At 39.3% G+C, this 11,301-nt stretch overlaps 1 long non-coding RNA gene across 2 annotated transcripts; it reads right to left on the reverse strand.

Moving 5' to 3' along the window:
- Positions 1-270: 270 nt before the first annotated feature.
- On the reverse strand, positions 271-8,535 carry LOC146442451 (uncharacterized). 2 transcript variants are annotated; one of them, XR_014849607.1, is made up of 3 exons: positions 8,337-8,535; positions 7,189-7,351; positions 271-1,273 (listed from the first exon to the last, which is right to left on the reverse strand). It is a non-coding gene; the product is annotated as an uncharacterized LOC146442451 (long non-coding RNA). The 2 variants fall into 2 exon arrangements; XR_014849606.1 differs by having other exon boundaries at positions 7,221-7,351; positions 8,337-8,526.
- Between the last annotated feature and the right edge of the window lie 2,766 nt (positions 8,536-11,301).

Here is an 11,301-nt window from a genome sequence, read left to right on the forward strand (position 1 = left end):
GTTATCATGGGCCCCTAAAGCTTTCCAGGAAAGGAGCCAACATATTAGTGCTGGTGCATTACTGTAAATATGCATTTAAATCTTTCCTTAGCATTTTTATTACAAGCTTTCGAAATTGCAGTCTAATATCTCTGACAAATAAGTAAAAAGAAACCAGAAGGGAAGGGAGGGGAGGGGAGGAGAGGGAGGGAGGGGAGGGAGGGGAGGGAGGGGAGGGAGGGGAGGGGAGGGGAGGGGAGGGGGAATTGATACCTGAAATTAAGACTGTTGTCTCAAATAGACAGAAGGGACTGATGCAGACTTAATAATCAGTGGATAGTCAATATGGTCAGATGTTTTTGCCATGCTCAGCAGGTGAAAAAACTCCTCCACAGTCTGCAACTCCAGGAAGTACAGATGGGAGATCCTGACTGGAGAGATTACCATCATCAAATCCTTCTCTGCTATCCATGATTGGCCAGAATGGCATCACCTCAAAACGATGAAACAGTCTGTGAGTTTTAATTTTTTAAGAGCAAACCCCTTCAATAAGTGAAATCAGGAACATCTAAACCTTGTGCTAGCCTATGGTGTGACTCTGAAAATCTGCAGCTATTCATATCCCATCAAGTTTCAATAAAACTCAGTAGAAATGTTGCTTTGGGCTAACCCAAAAGTGTCTTGAATTTTTAACAAGGGAGTTATCACTTAGAGCAGACGTGAATGCTTTTTACTCCTTGTTTTCCATCCCCTCCCACAGAATGGAAACACAGTGCTCTTTACATAGTGCTCCTTTATCATCCTCTCTAGACTTGAACCTATGTGATAAAAAACTATTGAATATAGCAAGGTATCCACTGAAATCCAGTTCTCCACTCCAATAAAGCACTTGGCAGAGTTCAGTGTGCAGCAGCACTGCAGGCAGAACTCTAGGCAGATCCTGCTGTAAGCCAGAAGATCCCTTTTGGAGTTTCTCAGGACAATAACATCCATGGAATCCTGCTGGGCCCCTAGGAGAGGCTGGCTCCTTCCCCAGGTTTTTGTCTTGTTCCACAGCCTCCATCTCCTGGTTGGAGCACCCCACAGAGTTCTGCCTCTGCTTCCAGTGTGAGTTAGTCTGTAGGAGTCCCTCTGCTTTTCCTGTGCACTCTGAAGGTCTGCAGGACTGGGGAGTTCATGGAGTTGAGAACCAACCTTTAGTTTTGTTTGCACTGTGGTTCTCATAGTCTGACTCAGAGAGCTACTTTAGGTCTTCCTTCTTTTTTTCACAATTTATGGTATTGAAGAAAGCAAGCTATAACAAGAAGACAATACAAGTAAAATATAAGTCTGGAAAACTATTGGGAAGGCACCACAGTGTAGCTCTAAATCACTGCTTGACATGCAGTGTAACAAAGGCAAAACCCCAGGAAGCTCTGCATGTCTCTGGCTTTGCATAAACTTCTTCACTTTGAAGAATTAAGCCTGGTATGGGAACACAGCCATGTATCACTCATGCACCATTACTTATGATCCGAGTTGGAGGTGACAAGTGGAGACAATAGCCAGGCCTTATTTTTATTTCAGACATACAATGGAAACCTCAGTTGCAGCTCCAAATAATGCTCACTTTAGGTTTCACATAGTAATTGCTCATCATAACTTTGCAGCTCGTTAGCAGAAGCATTTTGTTTCAAACTTCACTGTATTGTTCTTTTCCCATGGAATTGTAATATACAATGTCATGAAGAAAATGGAAAGAGAGACATGATGTAGTTATATAGGGCCACCCAATATAGAAAGGGGTTTTTTTGTGAATGTTACATCTATAATTAAGTTATCAACCCACCTAAGAGAAACAAAACTGAGTCTTTTAATTAGCTTCTTGAATAGGAATAAATGCCTCATTATTCTTAACCATATCAAGCTGAGAACGTTATTAAAGTCTGAAGGAATAATGAACAACCTGACAGGAAGCACATTAGAGCACATACAGGAATACATTTGCCTACTAAGAGATCTGCATAAATATGCTTATCACTACTATCTAGAAAGACAAAAATACCAAAGAAAATAATGGAAACAAAAGGACAGTAAAGGTAAAGACACAAAGACATAAAGAAAATTATATGAAGTCGGAGGCAGGGGATATATTTCTTGGTATTTTGTGCTATCAAGCACTCAAGAGTTCAGCTGCTCTGCCAGAACTTCTCTCAGCCAGCTGAGTGGATTGGCCTGTGCTGCACTCAGTGGTTTTTTTTTTTTTTTTCCAAACTCCTTTGTGTCTGCTTTGGCTCCTAGGCTTTGCCTTGCTGAGGTATTTAGAGGGAGAACATGCCTTTCCAGAAGCTGTAGAACAAAAGAGTTCAGAGAGGACTTTTGGACAAATTTCTCTCCCCTGAGTCTGTAGGGAGCATGAATAAGCTTTACAGGCTTTCAGAAATCCCTTGGCTGAAGAGAGGTATTATTCTCTGTCTTTAGAAATAATGCCAAGAGCACAGAAACCCTTTCACAGAAGGGAAAGCTGAAGGTACATATCTGATCATTCATAGCTTGGCATGTTATCCCACAATCCCAAACAAAGAATATTCTGAAATTTAGACCCAGAGAAACCTGTATTCCTGTCTTTGAATTAAAGCTCATCCATAAGCTATTTCAACCTACCAAATCGCATTCATTTCAACTGTATTCAACTCAGGTGTAGAGAGTTGCATTGCCCTGGGCTGGAGCACCTTCTAGATGGACTTCACTGGATCACAGAATTACTATGAGATCCAGACTCCAAGGTCTTGATTGTATTGCTGGAGCAGGCAGAAGGTGGGAATTTCACACAACTTTCATTCTTGATGTTGCTCTGAAACTGCTGGATCCAACAGAAGGATCTGCTGTCCAAGAGGAGGGGAGAGAAGGTGAGCTGCCTTCTCCTCACCATGCTCCTCTCCCCTCCTCTCTATCCTCCTTCAAAGTCCTGCACAGCAGAGTCTGTGCCACGGGCTGGACCTGGATTTGTCCCCTGGATATCCAGCTCCATTTCAGGGCCACAATATCACATCTGAGAAGCACAAAGGCTCTGCACTGACACAGGCAGGAGCAGAGGCAGAGAGAGAGGGGGTTTGTTTGTGTCTCATAGCACTGCCCTTGGCTTTTTGCAAACTCCTCCTTTTAGTCAAGGTGCTGGAATATTTAGAATTTGAAAGGACAAAGACCTAAACATTTAAAGGTGCAGAGGAAGGAGTGCTGTCCTATTTTTCATTCACAGAGGCATCAAATTCTGATAAAAAGATTTCCAAGACGAGACTTGATCAAAAATTTTCTCCCAGATGTGATGTTCGTCAACTTCTGCTCTGGATTTCACACTGCTCATAATAAAAACAATAACAAATCCTACCTCCTAACCACAGAAAATTATATCTGCTCAAGTTGAAAAGGGGAGCATTTTGATATTTACCTTTGGCATTTTTGCCTATGAGGTAGAGACAATTTAAGATAATAATTTTAGAGCAATTATGTGTGCTCCAGTCATGTCTGTTTGATTTCTAGCTTTCTCTGGCTTTCTCTAGCTTTCTAGCTTTCTCTGGCCTATATGTTTATTTTTTTGTCTAAGAAGCTCTGCAATTGTATATATTTAAAAGGCAGTGATTTCAATAATCGCTTCATAAAGTTCAAGCAATTTGTCAAAACATGATCTTCATTCCTAATTAATGTAATGGAATAGAACAGCTAATGTATCAAATTTCATGCTTTTGATCCCAAAGGGGATCAGGAGATGAGGAGCTCTTGAAACAAAGATGTGATTCATTATGTGAAGCACAAAATTGAAATCATCAGATTTGTGGAAATGAATTGTGAAGACAGTATATGCTGAAAAACAAATAAAATAGGATGAAAAGCTTGTGATACGTTTCTGTAGCTAACAGAAAGGAGGGGCTGAAGCCTGAAAAAATATAGTGTCTGATTTTATTAGTCTTCAGCAACTAGGAAACATTTGTGTTACATTTGTCCAATTTTTTTTCCTTCTTGAACATGAAATGTTCTATCTTGCTCTTCTTCTCATCCTAAAATGAAACAAGCAGCCACATCCTTATGTTCTACAGAATAAATTTACCATAGAGAATTTAATCTTTCCTGCATTTTTGGAATTTTACTTTCCTTTTAGCAATGATTTTGTTGCATTTTTTTCTTCTGCCATATGCTGAACCACCTTTAATATCCCTAGTTGAACTACTACACTTAGAAAATCTGCATTTTCCAAGCCATGGAGGCATGAATAAGTGCCTCAGCACTTTCCCCTCACTGTCATTCAGACTGAGAGTAAAGAAGTTTTCCTCAGATTCCTAACAAAACCTCCTAGCTAAGCTTTTCAAGATAATTAATGATTTTCAGTGATTTTTGGGAAAGAAATTAAATACCCTCAAGACAAGAAGAGAGCATGTGATTTCCAAAATGACATAGTATTTGCCTTGGTGAGTCAGAGGCAATTGAAGCCACTACAGCTGAGCACTGAAGATGCATGACCTGAACTCTTCAGACACTTGAACTGGTAAGAGTCAAGCTTTTTACACAGCTCTGCTAGGCAAGTGAGGTCAATGGGATTCTTACACATTGCAGGACAACACTTTGCTGCTGCAATGCTTTTTTGGTGAAAAAAATGTGGGCAGGGCACTGATAAAGAGTTTGTGGTTGGACCCCAGTGTCCTGCATTTTCTTGTTCCCTCTCTTTCACCTCTAGTGAGGGGAGACTCCAGATGTGACTCCTTGGCACAAATTGAATAAACACCTGCTTAAAAATACAGGTTGTTTTTTGTTCCACTATTTTTTAGGATTTTTTTTTTCCAGAGCTGCAGTTTGATGAGTGAAAATGTCCTACTCACAAAGCATTCATGGGAACATTTGTTATAGCCCTAGCAGTAGCCTTTAGCTTAAATAGCTCATCTTCTTCCCTGGTGCTTAACTTCTGATGCATTTGTACTCAGCAATCAGATCTCCTCCCAGCCTTAGTTTCTGAAATGCTCGGAATTCATCAGTTTCCTGTTCTTAAGTAGTTTTTCCATTTCCCTAATGACCATGGGATTTGAATGTTGTACAATATTGCAGACAAGATTTCATCAATGCCTTGGACTGTCAAATTATTAATTCCCTCACTCTAACAGAAGTATCTCACCTGGTGTCATATATTCTGTTTTTCAGTAAATGATCACTGCTAGTTTCTGTTAAAAGATTTTCTGTAAAATTTCTGCAATACGTCAAAGGTGAGTCTGAGTCAGAGAATGGGTAGGGTTGGAAGAGGAAAAAAACCCAACAAAATGTAAAACCAAAAACTTCATGAGTAAAAGTTCTCTAACACAGCCTGAGAAAAACTAATTTTGTGAGAATCAATGGACTATAATAGAATTAACACTGCTAAGAAACAGAAGTTAAAAGATCAGGCAGTAAGACAGAAACATTATGTTCAAACACTTTTTGAATTAGAATTGCACATTATCTGTCTGAATGTGCCTGTGCAGCGTAGCAAGATGTGTTATCTGTTAGCTATCAGAGACTACTGGAGTCAGCACTGCATCCACTGGATGTTCTTTGTTTCTGTCAATGGTTTTTTTAAAAACCCAACATGTTGTGAAAAATGAAGGGAGAAGAGTTCTGATGTTTGGATTGCGAAAGGAAATGCAGTAGTCAGTGTGCCTTTGAAATATGTAAACTGTTTATGGCTTGAATTGCTGTACAGTGCACAGAGATTTAGATTTCTGGGGGAATTGAAGGGGAAAAAACCCTTTTTTGGGATGGATTTTTTGCAGGCTGTTAAAATTTGACACATGTATCTTTTCAAGCCCTTAACCTAGTGAGTTAAAAAAAAATAACACAACAAAATGTCCTTATCTTCAAAATAAAAGTAGTGTTCTTACAGAATTTCAAGATCAAATACTTGAGCAAATCTCATGGGAAACATTCATCAATTAATTATAAGGACAATTCCTAGAACCCATATTGTTCACTTTTGATTTAGTGAGCCTGGACGTTTTCCTGCACTGGGAGATGTTGCAAAGGCTTTGCAGATTTAGAGTGACAGAATTTTTAAATTTTTTTTACACAGTTTCTGATCTCATCCCAACAGGTATTGGGTTTACCCATACATAAAATCAGGGCATAAGGAGAATTTCCAGGTTTTGTTCTTTATCTCTAGAAGTGTGATGTTAAATGCTTGGTATTCATCTTCATCAGGAAATTTGTCCTCATAATTGTGGAGTCAGTAAAACTATTTCATATTTTCACCAGAAATAATAAAGCCTCTTCTCACGGGTAATGAGGTAAATCTCAGACATTTCAGAGACTTGTCAGGTTTTATGGATGGGTAATAGATAGAGTCTTGTACTTTATTCTCTAGAGAGGAAATATCTGGGGGAAAGAAAAAAAAGCAACCTTTAAGGAAAATTATTCTTTCTTTCACAACTAAAAACAGTTGAAAATAAAACCTCTTCTGGAAAAAAAATTTTGAGTGTGTCTAAATTTTATTGCTATAGATATGATTTACTGTATAACGATCCCTGTGTGCCATCTTTGCATTCATCTCACTGATCAAGAAAATAATTTAGATTCCAGAATCTTTAGGCCTATGATAATGGCTTAGTATAAAGAGTCATTAATGTTGTAAATTATACTCACAGCTGTTAGCAACATGTAAGTATCTTGTTTTCCCTCTTTTGGTTTAGATGAACGTCAATTAGCTCAGTAATATTTACACTAATACTTTATTTATTTGGTGCAATTGTCCATCTGTTTCAGTAGTGATGGAAGTTACAATGATTCTGCTGGATGTAAAGGAATCAGATTTATTTACTGTTAAACCTTCCCAGGAGGTAAGAGAAGCCATGCTCATAATTTTCCTACGTACAGACAATTGTAAAAAGGGAATGTGACATCTCTCAGAGACATAAGAAACAATTCCAAGAAAGGCAAAAATAAATGATCCTGTTTTTTGTTATATGTGAATATGCCGCATGGAAATAGCAGTAAAAATAACAACAAATTCATGATAAAGTCACCAACATTATAACTGAGTTAAGTGCACTGAGTAGTGTTGAGCTCAGCTCAATGTTGTGGTACCTAGTTTTATCCTGGGCAGAAAAAGAAAGAGAAAAAATGAACAAAAATATTTTTATCATCCAAACAGGATATTTCTTCCCATCCTACTCAACTTGAAGGTAACCCGGACAAATCAGAACCTTTGGGTCTCACCCTGCTGTTTTACTGGTTGATAATCCACCAACCTCCCATGATCTCAAGGGTCAATCTGATGCTCTCCATTTTATCTCATTCTTGTCTTCAAATGGCAGTCCATGATTTTTCACCTCCTTTTCAGGTACATTCTTTCTCCTGCCTCTTCAACACTTAGAGAGACCTGCAAAAGCATCAGTTTCTTCTGAAAACTCTCTTCCACCCTGATGCAATACAGCATTTATTCAAGTTAACAATATTTATGTTCCGTTTAGATTTAATGGTTCCAGGTGAGCAACCCTTCAGACACAGATGTTTTCTTCCCTTTCACTTTCACAAACTCTTGGTGAAATCATCAGACATATCTCCAAGCCATGAATTTCTTGACTCCAGGTGAGCAGTTAAGGGGACAGAGTTAATTTCAAGTTATGGATTTATGGATTAGCCCCATGCTGCTTTATATTCTGAGGCTTTTACATATAGGATCTCTATACCTACACAGGGGAGCTACACATATCAAAGGAAGACTGACATGGGTCCCATCAGCATTTTGCAAAACATGCATGTTCCCTTTTGCAGTTATTTTAAGGGTTATAGCCTTAGGAGTTGTGGAAAATGTGAGCTGTCCTGCAGTTTGAGAGGGGTTTGTATACAGTAGTCTGGTAATGGACTCTAATAAAGAAGGGATTAAAGCTTGTGAACCTTCTGAATGTTTTACTGTTGATTAACTGAAATTAATGATGTGTTAGTGTCTGGCTCTTTCCTTAGGGGCTATAAATTTACTGAATGGCAATCAATTATGAGTAAATAATTTTAAATGCATGTTATTTCTAAAATTATACAATATAGACAATCCTGAATGAATCTGGATTTTTTACGTGACTTCTTTATGAAACAAAGTCCAAACACACTTGATTTACACTTTCCTATGGATGTGTCATTTACTAGGCTAACATGATGCATTTTCTTTTCATGAGACTGCATTGATCAGGAAAATAAATTTGGTCCAAGAGTTACAGGTTTTATTCTCCCTTAGGAAAATTGCTCACTAAAAGACATCACTAACACAGTAAATCATAGTCAGAAATGTTGAAACCATGAAAACATCTTATGTGCTTCTTTTTGATGTAATTGAGCATCAATTAGTTCAGTGATATTTGCATAAATACCTCTATTTTGTGGGCAGGACTGTCCATCTGTTTCACTAAGAACTTAATTACAATGTTTTTTCTGGAAAAGAAGAAATTAATTTTTCTGAAGGTTAACCTTTTCTATAAGACATGTTCACTAGAAAACAGCAAACAAATATAATCTGATTAAATATTTTGTCTTGAAAAATAAGATGTTAATTAATGAAAACAAAAAATAGTTCCAAATTATAACAAAGGATTAGTTCTAGTTTTTAAGGCCATAATTCTCATTATGTTAACTATCACAGCTCAGTATTGATGCCTTCTTTCTCAAGAATAATGCCAAGACCCCTGGGTTTGTTTTGTTATTTAAAGCACATTGAGAGAGGGGAATCTCAATCTGCCTTTCCCACTCCTCCCAGCTTGACACTTGGGCCAGCAAGGGATGCCCAGAGCCTGGAGAGGGATGGCAGGTCATCAGGAGAGCACCTGGAGAGCAGCACAAAGGAATTCCAGCCAATCTGGCCAGGGATTCATCTTCTTTGGGGGCCCAAATTAAATACATTTATCACACACATGGGGCATGGGGAATAAACAAGGAGAGCTAGAGCTCTGCACATGCCTGCAGGGCTGTGATCTTGTGGACATCATGGATATGTGGAGTGATGGTTTCCATGACTGCACTGTGGAAAACTATGGTAGGCAAGAATATAGACTCTAGGAAGGACAGGCAGGGAGATGAGGAGGGGAAAACACCATGAATATCAGTGACCAGCTAAGTGCACAGAGCTTCACCTGGGGAAGGACAAGGAGGTCATGGATCAGGTTTGAAGGGTGGGCAGAGATATTTGACATTACAATGAGGCTCTGGTGCACATTGCCCAGCAAGGAACACTGAGTGGCTGAGGATCTCTCCAGACACGTAGCAGCAGCTCCACATTCACTAGACCTGGTCTTCCATAGGGGATTTCAAGCATTCTAGTGCCTGTTGGAAGGACAACACAGCAGGGCCTAAGCAATCCAGGAGGCCTCTGGGAAGTGTTGATAACAACTCCTTTCTCCATGTGACAGAAAAACTATGTGGAGAGGTGCTGTGCTGGACCTTGTTCTCGCTAAAAAGGAGGGGTTGATGGGGAATGTGAAGCTCAAGGTCAGCCTTGGTTGCAGTGACCCTGAGATGGTGGCATTCAGGATCCTCAGGACAGCACACCACACAAGGAGGGCACACATCAAACTCACGCCCTGGGCTTCAGGACAGCAGACTTTGGTCTCTTCAAGGATCTCCAGTAGAGTGCCATGGGATAGAGCCCTGGAGCAACACATCCCAGCAAAGAGGAAGTTGGACAATGACACCAGGAGGCCTGTGTGGATGAACAAGGAGCTCATGGACAAACTCAAACACAAAAAGGGAGCCCAAAGATCAGGTTGGATGGGACCTTGAGAAAGCTGGTCTAGGCAGGTTTGCAAAGAAGGATTCTGTGATTGATTCTGTGATTCTGTGTTTCTGTGATAGTTTAAGGTGTCCCTGCCTTAGGCAGGAGGGTTGGAATTAGATGATCTTTAAGGTCCCTTGAACCTCACGCATTCTGTGGCTTCCTGAGTGTCTCAGGCAAGAACAAGGGCAACAAGTAGCCAGTCAGGTGCAAAGGCAACTCCTCCATCTGTTCAGAGCTGAGCCACATTGATATGGTGGCATAAATCACATGTTCTGCCCTTCTCTTATCTGGATTCTACTGAAAGCTCACAAAATTAGCTGTTTGCACAAGTTTTCACGTGCTATTCCAAGGTCATTTTTTTCTCTCAAGCTTTCTGTCCTCCCTCTGACTTTCATAATCACACACCATCCCTCTCTTCCATATTAAAATGGCTCATGAACAGATGAAGAGATTTTGTAATTTTTCAAACAGATCCCCAGCTGAATTAATTGCTGTAAAATAGTAGCTCTAGAGGTATGAGTATCCACCTTCCAGTGACTGACCTGTAATGATAAGCGACTAGTTGCCAAGAATACTTACAAGATAACTCCTTTCATCCAGGAGATAAAGGCCTTTGTTCTTGGAACTGACAAGTCAGAGTTATAGTTTCATTTCCTTATGTGTCATCCAATCTGTAATTGTTAAGCTTTTGGCTTTAATGTATAGATTTATTCCATCTCCAACAAAGCTTTGATCCATAATTTAGCCCAAGAGCTTGAGTTGCCCCTTGTGTCCAGGACTATTAAATCAAGAGAAACTTTGTTAAAGTTGGTGGACAACCACTGCAGTTGTTCCAGTGCAGAATTGGTGTATGTGAAGAAGAGAGTGAGATGGCTAGTCTGAACTCAGTTCTGAAAACATCTTCCTTGAGTTTTCCAGCTAATTTTTTGCTTAGCTGATAATGTGCAGTTTGCTTGAAAGTTCGGTGCTTTTACAGATGCCCTTTTCCATGTCTTACACACATTAAAATGTTACCATAGAGAAAGTAGGTAAATAAATGCATCTAAATTGAGCAGTCTTTCCCCTTTTTCTCTGCCTCAGTTCAATGAGGTTTTTTACACCACAGTTTTGCTGATGGTCCTGCCTCTGGTAAAAATCCTCACCATCAAAATCTGCTTACCCTGAAAAGTTAATTTAACTACGTGGCACATACCAGACTAAAGGAAATTTCCCCATAGCAGTGTACTAGGAAGGCAACAACACAAAAAAGCATAGAAACAGAATACTTGTGGACAATGTAACAAAAAGTCTTTGAGTTCCTTTAATGTAATATCTGATACCAGTAGCAAATGTGTTCAGAAAAAAGAAACCAATAAACCCTCACAACATTTTCTCTTTGCACATTCCCATTTCTATAGGCAAGGTAAAACATGGGAGATTTAATGGAGGAGGAGATTACTGCACTAATGAAGGGCTAGGATGAAATATTAGAGAATAACAAAAGCTCATATAGAACATAATTTATTTTTCAGTGTAACATAATGACACTACTGCAGATAAAGAGTTTGTTCTCATTTCCATTACAATCT

This window comes from Lichenostomus cassidix, chromosome 2, assembly GCF_008360975.1.
Source record: "Lichenostomus cassidix isolate B80296 chromosome 2, HeHo_3.0, whole genome shotgun sequence".
Classification (NCBI taxonomy): Eukaryota; Metazoa; Chordata; class Aves; order Passeriformes; family Meliphagidae; genus Lichenostomus; species Lichenostomus cassidix.